The sequence below is a fragment of the Capsicum annuum genome, chromosome 11 (assembly GCF_002878395.1).
Source record: "Capsicum annuum cultivar UCD-10X-F1 chromosome 11, UCD10Xv1.1, whole genome shotgun sequence".
In the NCBI taxonomy this organism is placed as follows: Eukaryota; Viridiplantae; Streptophyta; class Magnoliopsida; order Solanales; family Solanaceae; genus Capsicum; species Capsicum annuum.
The window spans coordinates 218,049,172-218,063,668 of record NC_061121.1 but is presented as its reverse complement, the minus strand read 5'-3'; the positions used below and the strand labels follow the sequence as shown (position 1 = coordinate 218,063,668).

The 14,497-nt window shown below is 37.1% G+C and overlaps 1 pseudogene; it reads right to left on the bottom strand.

Annotated features, from left to right (window-relative positions):
* Window positions 1-1,568: 1,568 nt before the first annotated feature.
* Window positions 1,569-14,497, bottom strand: part of LOC107846231 — a 21,197-nt pseudogene continuing 8,268 nt past the window's right edge.

The following is a 14,497-nucleotide window of genomic DNA, read 5'->3' as shown; positions in this document are numbered from 1 at the left end:
ATCATAATTAAAAAAAAATATCATTTTCACAGTTGACCTTCGAAATTCAAAATCACAATTTTTCAAATCAAGGGTCAAAATGACATTTAAAAGCCGTAAAATCACACAAAATATGCTACCACCGTAAAATCAATATTCCAGACGTGTTTGCCAAGTTGGATTTTCCATCCGATATTATTTTGATCAAAAGTTGGTCCCACACCCATATTTTCAATTTTTCAACTTTGTCAAAATGAGCTCGGGTGCATTGGGACCCGAACCAAAGGTCTACCTAACCTAAAATCGATATTTCGTAGCTACTAGCATAGTCCGTTCATTCATTCATTCATCGCATAGATCAAAAAATAACCACATAGATCTATAATAAGGCTCTCAAGGCCTCCAAAAACAACAATATTGCACAAAAGACACCAAAATGCATCAGAAACCATGCCAATCACTCCCATACCCTAGAATATCACAATGCAACCATGGAGAGAGATAAAACAGTTATTTCACACAAAAATACACATATTTCATCAAATTTTTAGGTCGTTACATGCATTCCAGAATGATATGGATTATACCATTGTTCTTACACCAAATCAGACCAAATAAAGTAGCCTTGACTTCTGCTAAGTTGATGTTGTTGTCAAATAGATCTATGGAATCCATAACCATCACTCCATTCTCGTTTCTATGGATGCCTCTAATCAAACTTTCCTTCCGTGTCCTTGCTCCCATTTGTCCTCATTTTCAACCAAGTGTCCATGGGTCTAGTTCATTTAAAGTTTATACATCCAATTTGAGGACTAAGTTTTATAATCGTGTAGCATTTCAAGTGTTGGATACCATCCATTACTTCAGCTGCTACTTTTTCTAGTGTTGGATACAATTCATTTCTGATGCCAATGAATTTTCTGCCTAATCCTCTCAGTATATGTGATTTTATATATATATATATATATATATATATATATATATATGTGTGTGAGAGAGAGAGATAGATGTTGGTTGCTCTTGACTTCTTCATGTGATTGTTTTTTTGTATTTTGAATCCACCAGAGAAATACCTAATTTTGTCATCGTATTCTGTGTCATGAAATGTTTCCGCAATAACAAGGAATAGTTTGACAAAATTCTGACTGCTGAAACTTTTATAGGCATTTCAAAGTACAAACAACAACACATGACACCATGACCATGAGAACCCATTTTCATAATGGCATACGACTTGTTTTTACACCTTATGTGAAAATAATATTTTACTTTTATAGTCTTGGTCATGCAGGAGACGACTAGTACCCTAACATGTATATAATGTCTCCAAAATCACCATGCTGGATCATTCATAAATGATACAAGGGGACAAGTGTATCAAACAAAAAAATCATTTAAAATTTTTTTTAACAAGAATTCCCATGAATCAATTTAAGTTATATATATCAATTTAATTTTTAGCCACTTTGGCAAACATAAGATTAATTTTATGCACAAAATGTATTTTTTTAAAATGGATTTCAACTTGACGAAAATAAATATGAGATATTGTTTGTTAATTCATGAACAAATAGGCAACTTTTGTTAATTCACTCATCTGCAACTTTAAAACAATCTATTTTTCCTATATTATCACCATTGAACAATTCAATAAAAGCAGAGGGAATGCTTTCAACACCTTGTGATAAATCTTCAATGGTCTGAAGTTCCCCTTGGAGGTACTCAACTGTTTTCAACGGAAAATCTGCCAACACTTTCATTAGATCAACTGCTAGGAATCCTTGGATGGTAATCCTTTTGTAGACTATATCCAACATCTCTGGGGAAGTTTGTGTGCTAGCATTCGTACACTCAGAAATAATGTCACGACCCAACTTTTCAGGTCACGATGGCGCCTACCATAATCCACCAGTAGGCAAGCCAATTTGTAATCCGGAACGTCTAGTAACGGACTACTCAATAACATAAGAAAAAGAATGTGGAATATATGAAATAAAGATCAATACATAGACGAATCCCAAAACCTGGTGGTATCAGTACCAAAATGAAGATCAATATCATGTACTACTCAAAGGCCACAATAGGGCTAATGTGCCAAGATAAATGGGACTCAAACCCAAATTCTATATTCATAATAAGAAATATCAGTACAAATCTACTCCATCGACTACTATAAAAAATAAACCACGGGAGTAGTCATATGATCATGAATTCAATAACAAGGCACATAATAATCAATATGAACTCATCAAGGCATATAATCATCAATGAGTATGAAAAAAAAACCCCAATACACATAATAAAAGATAAATATGGGAAATAAAATCACACCAATTGTGGTGACATCCACAATCACCTTCCTGATGGGCATATGGAAAATAAGTTTAAACTGGTCCAACTCGGACCAACTGACTGAATCATCGATTGAGGCACCACGCGTACTATCTGTACTAAAGATGTCATAATATCACGGGGTTGATCTAAATAAGCTGAATGACTAGAATCTTATGTCAGGGACACTCCCTAGACTAGTAGCCGGTCTCACTATAGTCATAGCAACTCCTGAAGCATCAATATGGAGAGAACACAAACTGAGCCTAAATGGCTGGACAACTGGCGCTGAGAAAAATCTCTAGAATTATGTCCATTCTTCCACCACCATAGCTTTCCTTAAGAAATCTAGGAAGGAAAGGAATACATGCTAACTCTGTTTGATCAACTATCTCATAGTCCAAAATACTTACTAGGTAAAATCTATCGGAAAGATCCTCACACCTGAATACAATACCAATAGCACTACACTAATGGCATGGACTCTTGCCTCTACTTTCGTAAGCCTCAATACCTATGCTCTCTATGGTCCTCTTATAATCAACAAACTAAGGAAAGGAAGACTAAGCTTCTATCAAGTGTAACGATACCAAACGGAGTGACAATACTAATCCTCTAATATATCTATGTGCCAATGTCGGACTCAAAAGGATATAGCATACGAATAAGTCTGGCCGACTCAAGAAATCCAATCTCATACTCAAAACTGGTAAGAAACCCTGATGAACATCAATAGACCCAACTCTGGTCTAAGAAATTCTCGATGAATCGAATGTCATACATGGCTAGGAGAAATTTGCAACATAACTCATATTCCCAATGTTGAACCTCAAAGACTGAAGTAGTCACGAGCTTAACTGGAGCCTAAATTGGTTCTAAATCCTATGTCTGACGCTAAAGATCTTCAACATCTATCTCTGACTCTCTAGTCCGATACTGCGCTGAAACTCTAGAAATATGTGTTGAAGTCTCATCCACATCTGTCGACAATGTCGCATATACCTTCGAAGATAGAATAAATTCAAAGAATATATTTGAGATTCATAGAAATGCAGGCACACAATAATGAGTCAAGAAGTGAATTTCCTAAAATATCACTGTAGCCTCCCAAAGATAGGTTACGAACATCTCCGGACTAATCCACAGGACTCTACTAAATACTTTTCTCTTGTACTAATATATCATTAAAACCTAGGCTCTGATTCCAATTTGTCACGACCCATCTTTTCAGGTCATGATGGTGCCTACCATAACCCACTAGTAGGCAAGCTAACCTGTAGTCTGGAACGGCTAGTAACAAACTATAAGGAAAAGAATGCGGAATATATGAAATAAAGATCAATACATAGACGAATCCCAAATCCTGGTGGTATTAGTACAAGAGCTTCTAAACATAATAAGAGTACAAAAGTGATATATCAAGGGGAAATACACTAATTCAACTTACCTTTGAATACAATTTAGAGGCTAGTCTAATACATAGAAGAGAGATAAGTAATACTCCAACATTAGGAGCTCACTCTAAGTCTCCGAATCAGGGCTACTACGCACAATACACACATCAATAGCGATAACTTGTACTATGATCTATAGGTTATGGAGGCGTAGTATGAGTACCAAATGAATGGTACTCAGTAGGCAACTGCCAATTGAGCTCCAAAGATAAAGTAGATATATACAACATATAAACAGAATAGAAACTACAACCAAAAGTCCATAAATAATGTAATAAGTCAATAAGAATAACAAGGGACAACTGTCCTATTCATGTGCAAGAGTCTAACATAATAAGACTAAGGAAGTATCAAGGTTAACTATCCTATTCCAACTACATCCAATATATGTCAATGCTATACCGTATATACCAGGTCAATATACAAATAAAGAGCGAAAGAAAGATATATTGTAATTTACAAAGCGAAGAAAGACTATACAATATGAACAATGAAGGAAGGGATATCCGATAGTACCATTGCTTCATATATATATATATATATATATATATAATATATATATATATATAAATAGGAGGTCGTCTCGAACATAACCTAGATCATCATGTTCTCATTTTAAGACCTCATTATAATACTATCAGGATTCAATACTAACATACTCAAGATTTCTAATCCATATGGCTAGACATAGAATAATCGTGCATAGTAATCCAATCATAAGATAGCAAAGGCCAAAGACATATCTCAATCCCAATACCGAATCAATGACCAATCTGTTATAGGTTAGCCATAATAATAATCATAACAGTGATAATAGCAACATCAATAACATCATAAATAACTGGCTACTCCAGAAAGACAAACACCTAGCCGATCCTATGCGTACCCCCACCGCCTCAAACTCGGAAGGTTCAATTAGCATATAACAATACAAGGCCCATTCTTCACCCATATATGTGCAACTATCCCATATTGACTGATAAATATAAGTGCATATTGGTGATAGGCGATGCACATGCAGGAATAAATACAGAGTACATAATCAATATTGCAACTCATCATAACTTTCCGCATTAGGACCATCATCATCGTAATCAAACTCCGGCCTTGCCAGGTACTACACATCATCAATAGTACCTCTGACCTTGGCGTGTATCAACACATCATCAATAGTACCTCTAGCCTTGTCGGGTATCAATATCATTATAAAATTATCCTCTGACCTTGCCAGGTATCAACATCATGACAACAGTATCCTCCGGCCTTGCCGGGTATCAATATCATAACAATAGTATCTTCCGGCCTTGTCGGGTATCAATATATCATCATAGTATCCTCCGTCCTTGTCGGGTATCAATATATCATCAGTGAAATCATAAGCGTCATACCACACCTTTCTTCATCCCATACTGGAGAGATGTGTATTCATGAACTTTAGCAACACCCTCAACAAGTATAAACACTTCTCGAATGTCTAATAAATATCATCAATCGACCCTCGACCTAATACATAATGCCCCAAGACCACACCCTGGGCTTCACTTGGTGCTTATAGTCCCAAGGGACCACAAGCTAACCTATGAGCTGGTACCTGTTGTGAGCACTAAATAACATATCCATAAATTCAAAAGAATAATTGATATGCCATAAGGTTTTAATAACTGAAATAAATATTCAAGTACGAATATAAAGAAATAACTATCTGAATCTGCATAAATACTAAAAATATGAGATAAACTTAATAACTAATTGACATGTCAACTGAATTTTGAATAGTGAATAACTGACTGTAGTTTATAAAAGCCACTAAATTTAATAACTGTGAGTTGATGGGACAGTCCCCAACTAACTCCAACTAACTACTAGACTGAAAACATAAAATAGAATAATCCATCCTCAAAATATGAGGAATCACCACTGCTACTGCTGAAGTCTGAGAAGTCTAAGCGTGATTCAGGAACTGAGCGTCATAACCTATGATATAATACATCATAGCGCAAAAGAAAGGTATACGATCAGTACTGTAAATGTACTGGTATGCTAAATGAGGTAGGCTGACATGTATGGTTTCATGAAGAGGAATTATAACTATCTGACAATACATGTAAAACATAGAGTACAGAATAGAGAGCATAAAATCTGTAAATACAGAAAATATGTGAAATCGATAAATACTGTGTATGCATGAAAGTTCATAAATACTGAAAGTAAGTGAAATTTGTAGATACTGGGGATGCATGGCCAAGCATATAATATGAACCGAATAAAAATCTATAAACTAAAATACTGAGATAATTGATATTTGTATCCTTTGGTCAAACAACACAAAGACTAAATGTCTGAACTAATTACGGGACTAAGACTGTAACTGAAACTAAGACTGTGGGAGCTATCATCTAATCGACATGCCCCAATCTGAGCTAATCGGGGTCCAAACTGTAACCCCAGTTGGAAGGGTGTTAATACTGTGCTACGGGTACTAATACTGGCTATATAGATCCACTAGTCTGGTATACTGTATTGTCCTGACGGATAAAGTGTGTCAAGCCTAATCTGCCGGGTGACCCCTGCGAGATATTCAAGCCTAAACTAATGGGTGACTTCTCATATCCTATGCTGTCTACATAGTTTTGGAGTATAGGGACTGCTACTAACGATTCTGCCTACCTGATGGGGAAGCCTCCATCCTTACACTCACTTGGTCCTAAATCCTACTCCCAACTAAATGACATTGAGTAACTGACCATTTCTGAGTTTAACTGACTGATCTAGTAATGCTCATGTTGTATTCTGAAGTTCTTCTGAAAATACTGAGACGAGATTAAGTAAACAATAATGATTTTCGGGCATTCAATACCCCCAAGACTCAAAAGCAAAAGTAGTAACACAATATTAAACTTAGATGACTTAGCATAAAAACCTTTATCAACTACTCATTCTTGTAGGCATTTTATCAAACACTTGTAGTTCATAACTTAATCAAATCATAGGAATGTTATGAAACTTGTAGTAATAGCATGGATTCAACACGAATAGCACTAAATTATTATTTAATTCAATGAATGATAATATTAAAATATAAGGAATTGCATAACAACAACAATTCCATTCATACATGGTGTAGAATCATAGTTCATGGAGATTCATGGTTGGAAACTTAATTTAAAACAGAGTAACTTGAAAAGATCATAAATTTGTAATTAAAACTAGATACTTGGACTCCATGGGTGAATGAAACTCATGAAGAAATATTTAGCATACCTGGGTTAATAAATTTGAGAGGATTGATGGTGAGTTCTTTAGATTTGGTCTTGAATTTGAGAGCTAGGTTTTCTTGTTCTTGAGAAGATTATCTTTAATTTTGAGAGGAATTGAATAAATGATGATTATTTAGGCCACTTAGGGGTTAAATCCCGTGTTTTAGGTTGATTAGGGCCATGAAAAAAGACCCTAATACCCCTATATGAATTTAAAAACTAGGGCTGGAAACTGAAGATCTTGATTTTTGGATCCAGCGCAATGCGGTGCAATCATGCTGGGCCACTGGAAATCGACAATCCTTATTTTGGCCATTGGCGCGATGCGGAGCTATCACACTAAGCCTTTGGAATTCCATTCTTGGCCACCTCCGCGATGCGCCATTATCGTGGAGGCTCACTGGAAATATCCAAATGTGAACTGGGTCCTAGGCGCGATGCGCCAATATCGCGGTCCCTTACTGTAAATTTACTATTGTAATTTAGACTGGCTCCGCGATGCGCTAGTGACAAAAATGATGGTGTTTAATGACTGAAACTTAAAATCGCCATAACTTCTTACCCGATTATCAGATTTGGGCGAATTTTATATTGTTGAAAAGCTAATTGAATTTCCTACACAGTGGCAAGCTCTAAACTGAAAATAATGAGTATTTTGAAAATTTTATATATGAATACTCATTTATTGGGACTTAAATTATTCTAGGGAAATGTGAGGTAATACAATATCTCCCCCTTGGGATCATTCGTCCTCATTGACTAGTTAAGATGAGGAAAACTGATGGACTGAGCTTACACACTAAACCTACATATCTGATGCATGGAATGCATGACTGAACTAATTTGTAATTGGACGATTGACATGAACATGATGTGCGACTGAAACTGAGCATGATAGAGAAATCTTAAAAAGATTAGTACCTTAAACTGAATCTAAATTTGCGAAGAAAAGATGAGGGTACTTGGTCTGCATATCTGCTTCTACTTCCCAATTGGCTCTCTCAATGGAATGATTCTGCCAAAGAACTTTGACTAATGGAACTTCTTTGTTCCTTAGTCCACGAACTTGATGATCGAGAATTTTGACTGAAACTTTCTCATAGGAAAGACTGTTCTGAATATCCATACTTTCTAAGGGAACAACTACAGATGGATTACTAATACACGTTTTCAACAATGAGACATGGAACACTTGGTGCACTGAAGCTAGATCTGAAGGCAACTCAAGTTCATAAGATACCTTTCCAAAATGGCTGAGAATTCTGTAAGGACCGATTTATCAGGGATTGAGTTTCCCTTTCTTGCCAAACCTCTTCACTTCCTTCATGGGAGAGATTTTTAAGTACATAAAATTACCGACCTCAAACTTGAGATCCTTTCTCCTCACATCTGTATACGATTTATGTCACCTCTAAGCTGGCCTAAGTCTTTCTATGATCAACTGGACCTTTTCTAACACATCAAACACCAAGTCAGGCCCTACTACTGCGGCCCTACCTACTTCAAACTAACCAATCGAAGATCTATCTATCCTACGATAAAGAGCTTTAAATGGAGCCATCTGGATACTGTAATAATAGTTGTTATTATATACGAACTCAATCAAAGGCAAGTGGTCATCCCAACTACCTTTCAAATCAACTATGCATGCTCTCAGCACATCCTCAAAAGTCTGAATGCTCCTTTCTGCTTGACCGTCTGTCTGAGGTTGGAAGGTTGTACTGAGGTGGACTTGGGTACCAAGACCCTTTTGGAATGCTTTCCAGAAATAAGAGGTGGAACGGGTACCTCTATTTGAAATGATGGATAAGGGAACACCGTACAACCTAACCAACTCTCTGAGATAGAGTTTGGCATTGTCCTCGGCTGAATAAGAGGTATGGACTTACAAGAAATGAGCTAATTTGGTCATCCTATCTACGATGACCTAAATAAAATCATGCTGATGACGAGTGCGGGGCAAACCCATTATAACTTCTATGTTGGAATACTGAACTCTTGCATGGACCCACTAGGCTTCTGGTGCTCAATCTTAACTTTCTGACATGTAGAGCACTTAGCTACAAACTCTGTAATATCCCTCTTCATCCCACTTCACCAATAGATCTCCCACAAATTGTGGTACATCTTAGTGGCACCTGGATGAATAGAGTAACGCGCACCATGCGCTTATGAAAGAATTCGTTGCCTCAATTCATTTACATCAGGCATACATAGCTGACCCTGACAACGCAGCACACCATCTCCTCCTTGGGAGAAAACCTCCACTTTCTGATCTCTGATTGATTCTTTCAACTTAACTAGAATGGGATCTCTATCCTGCTTTTTCTTCACTTTAGAAACTAGAGATGATTCTGAACTACTCTGTAACCATACACTACCTTCTGCTGAATCGACAAACGGACACCTAGTCGAGTAAGGTAATGGATTTCCTGAGATAACTTCTTCTTACCATCCTCAACATGAGCAACACTACCCATAGATAATCTACTGAGAGCAAAAACCACTGTATTGTCCTTGCCCAGATGATATAGAACACTCATGTCATAATCTTTCAATAGCTCTAACCACCTCTTCTGACGCAAATTTAAGTCTTTCTGAGAGAACATATACTATAAGATTTTGTGATCTATGACACATCAACATGCACCCTATACAAGTAATACCTCCAAATATTTAAGGCGAATACTACGGCTGCTAACTCAAGATCATAAGAAGGGTAATTCTTCTCATGGGGCTTAAGTTGTCTAGAGGCATAGGCAATAACCTTACCTCTCTGCATGAGGTTTCAACCCAAACCTACTCTAGATGCATCACAGTACACAATAAACTCATCTAAACCATCTGGCAAAGTAAGAACTAGGGCAGAGGTGAGTCGAGTCTTTAACTCCTGAAAAATCTTTTCACAGGAATCTGACCACTAAAACATGACTTTCTTCTTATTCAATCTGGACATAGGGGATGCAATAGATAAAAACCCTTCAACAAGCCGATGGTAATAGCCAGCCAAACCTAAGAAACTTCTGTTATCTGATGGAGAGATGGGTTTAGGCCAGTTTCTCACTGCTTCAATCTTTTGAGGATCCACTCTAATGCCATCACCAGAAATAATGTGACCAAGGAATGCTACTGACCTTAGCGAAAATTCACACTTACTGAATTTGGCGAACAACTGATGGGTTTTGAGAGTCTGAAGTATGATTCTGAGGTATTCTGCGTGATCATTCTCACTACGGGAATAGACAAGAATGTCATCGATGAAGACTATAATGAACATGTCCATGTAATACTTAAACACTCGATTCATCAAGTCCATGAAAGCTGCTGGGGCATTAGTAAGACCAAAGGACATGATTAGAAATTCAAAGTGACCATACCAAGTTTAGAAAGTTGTTTTCAGAATGTCACATTCCCTGACCCTTAGCTGATGATAGCCTAATTTGAGGTCTATCGTGGAAAAATAACTGGCTCCCTAAAGTTGGTCAAACAAATCATCGATTCTAGAAAGTGGATATTTATTCTTGATGGTGACTTTGTTTAACTGACGGTAATGAATACACATTCTTAGAGAATCATCTTTCTTATGCATAAATAGAACTGGTGCGCCCCATGGGGAGATGTTGGGTCTGACGAATCCCTTATCTAGGAGATCCTTCGACTGTTCTTTTAGTTCTTTGAGTTTAGCTAGAGCCATTTTGTATGGCAGAATAGATATGGTTGAGTGTCAGGAAGAAGGTTTATTTCGAAGTCGATTTTCCTTTAGGGAGAAACTTCAGAAAGATCTTCAGGGAATACATCTAGAAATTCCCTGACTACTGAAACTGACTCAAGGGTTGGAGTCTCTGAATTTGAGTCTTTGACTCGAACAAGATGGTAAATACAGCCCTTGGATATCATCTTTGTCGCTCTAAGGTATGAAATAAGCCGACCCCTAAGAGCTGTAGTACTACTCCTTCATTCAAGGACTGGTTTATTTGAGAACTGAAAATGAACTATTTTATTTCTATAATCAACTGAGGCATAGCATGAGTGGATTCAATCCATGCTGAGAATGAAATCAAAATCCATCATCTCTAACTCTAAGAGATCAATTGAGGTAACTTTCTGAGATATTACAACTGGACAGTTCCTGTATACCTGTCTGGCTATAATGGAAACACCCATCGGGTTAGAGACTGAAAAGGGCTTTGCTAGAGTTTCAGGACTGACTTTGAAGTTGATGGCTATATAAGGAGTTACAAAAAAAAGAGAAGCTCCAGGGTCTAGTAAAGCATAGACATATAAATGAAAGACCTGCTACGTACCAGTAACTATGTCAGGAGAATTTTCCTGATCTTAGCAGGACTGAAAAGCATATAATTTATCCGAACTTTAACCACTGGTAGTACTGGAAGCGGCACCCTACTAAGTTGGGAGACTGGATGGAACTGATGACTGATTGGTCTGGCCCTATTCGCATAACTCCCTAACTCTCTGAGAACCTACCCGACACTCCTAAATCTAATGGCCTGGATTACCACATCCAAAGCATACATCACTACCTACTTTACACTCACCCTAATGGTGTCTTCTATATTTCTGACATAGAGGGTTTGTACAGGCACTGTTAACACTGCCTTAGGACTTAAAGCCTAATACTCTATCCCTATTATCATTTTTGAATTTGGGTACAGAGGCACTGGATGAAGAGAGTGTTGGGGCTAAAGACCTTTGATGAAACTGAAGAGTGTTACCACCTTCTGACCTTGGCTGGCTGAAATTAAAACTACCCATCCTAGCTCTCTTATTTCCTCTCTCCTTCTCCTTATTTTTCTTCTCCTTAATTTGTTGAGCATAGACCATCAACCTAGATAATTCCATCTCCCTAATCAGTATTACGATCCTACACTCCTTGACCACACTATCAAAAACGCCAGACACAAACTTGCTCATCTTGGATCTGTTATCAGCTACTACATGGGGAGCATATCTAGCTAACTGAGTAAACTTGAGGGAATACTCTTTCACGCTCATGTTGCCCTGCCTCAAGTTAATAAATTTTAATACCTTGGCTTCTCTCAACTCCAATAGGAAGAATCTATCTAAGAAATATATGGCAAAACTCTTCCCATTCAACAAGCCGGACCCTACATCAATACCCCTATCAACCTTCTACTGCTTAAACCAAGTATGGGCTAGATCTTGCAACTGATATACAGCCAACTCAGCACTCTCACTGAATATTACCCCCATAGCATCCGTTAACTTCTGAACTATATTTAAGAATTCTTATGGATGCTCTTCAGACTTGGATCCCTTGTAGAATAGAAGATTCATTCGGGTGAAGTCCTGAATCCTAACTACAGTAGTATTAGCCACTGGGTTGGCTTGAACAGTAGCTGGCTATTCATTCTAAGATTCTACAGAGTTGACAAGAGTGGTGAACGCAACCCTAAATTCTGTGTGAGAAATATGCTTGTCCAGAGGATCTGCCTGGACGGGCGAAGGTGCTGGCTGGTTTCCTGCTCCTCTTATATTATTCTTTTTGGGAGGCATGTTCTATAAACAGAAGGAAGAAATAAATTATACTGAGAGTTTAACTTGAGATCATGTTCACTCACATGACATGAATACTGAAAGAAGGGAAACTTTTCTTAAACTCCTTGTAGCCTTTTACCCATAAGTGTGGTGCACTACACACCCATGCACAAGACACTACTTGACGGGGTTTTCAGACTTCCTAGGACACTTTAAAACCTTAGGCTCTGATACCAAGTTTGTAATGCCCTAAGAGCACACCGTGGGCGTCACACGGCGCTTATAGTTCTAAGGGACCACAAACTAACCCATGAGCCGGTACCTATTGTGAGCACTGAATAATATATCCATAAATGTAGAAGAATAACTGATACGCCATAAGGTTTTAATAACTAAAATAAATATTGAATTATGAATCTGAAGAAATAACTATCTAAGTCTGAATAAATACTAAAAATCTAAGATAAACTGAATAACTAACTGATATGTCAACTAAAGTCTGAATATTGAATAACTGACTGTAGTTTCTGAAAGTCTCTAAACTGAATAACTATGAGTTAATGGGACAGGCCCCAACTAACTCCAACTAACTACTAGACTGAAAGTATGAAATAGAATAATCCATCCTCAAAATATGAGGACTAACTACTTCTACTGCTGAGAGTCTGAGAAGTCTAAGCGTGATCCAGGAATTGAGCGTCATAACCTATGATATAATACATCATAGAGCAAAATAAATGTATGCGATCAATACTTTGAATATATTGGTATGCTAAATGAGGTAGGCTGACATGTACGGTTTCATGAAGAGGAATAATAACTGTTTGAAAATACATGTAAAACATGGAGTACTAAATAGAGAGCATGAAATCTATATATACGAAAAATATGTGAAATCAGTAAATACTATGTATGCATGAAAGTTTGTAAATGCTGAAAGTACGTGAAATCTATAGATATTGAGGATGCATGACCAAACATATAATATGAACCAAATAAAAATCTGTAAACTGAAATGTTGAGATTACTGATATTTGTATGCTTTGGTCAAACAACACTAAGACTAAATATCTGAACTGATTATTGGACTAAGACTATAACTAAGACTGTGATTGAGACTGTGACTGAGACTGTGGCTGAGACTGTGGAAGCTATCATTTAATCGACATGCCCCAATCTAAGCTAATCAGGGTTCAACCTGTAACCCAAGTTGAAAGGGTGTTAATATCGTGCCATGGATACTGATGCTGGCTATGTGGATCCCCTAGTCTGGTATACTATATTGTCCCATAGGACGAAGCGTATCAAGCCTAATCTGACGGGTGACCCCTACGAGACGGTTAAGCCTAAACTGACGGGTGACTTCTCATATCCTATGCTGGCTACGTAGTTCTTGAGTATAGGGACTGCTACTAACAACTCTGCCTACCTGATGGGAAAACCGTTATCCCTACACTTGCTCGGTGCTAAATCCTACTCCCAACTGAATGACACTGAGTTACTGACCATTTTTGAGTTTAACTGACTGATCTAGTAATGCTCATGTTGTATTTTGAAGTTCTTCTGAAAATACTGAGACGAGATTAAGTAAACAACTATGATTTTTGGGTATCTAATACCCCCAGGACACAAAAGAAAAAATAGTAACACAATATTAAAATTAGATGTCTTAGCATGAAAACCTTTATCAACTACTCATTCTTGTAGGCATTTTATCAAACACTTGTAGTTCATAGCTTAATCAAATCATAGGAATGTTATGAAACTTGTAGTAATAGAATGGATTCAACACGAATAGCACTAACTTATGATTTAATTCAATGAATGATAATATTAAAATATGAGGAATTGAATAACAACAACAATTCCATTCATACATGGTGTAGAATCATAGTTCATGGAGATTCATGGTTGGAAACTTAATTTAAAACAGAGTAACTTGAAAAGATCATAAATTTG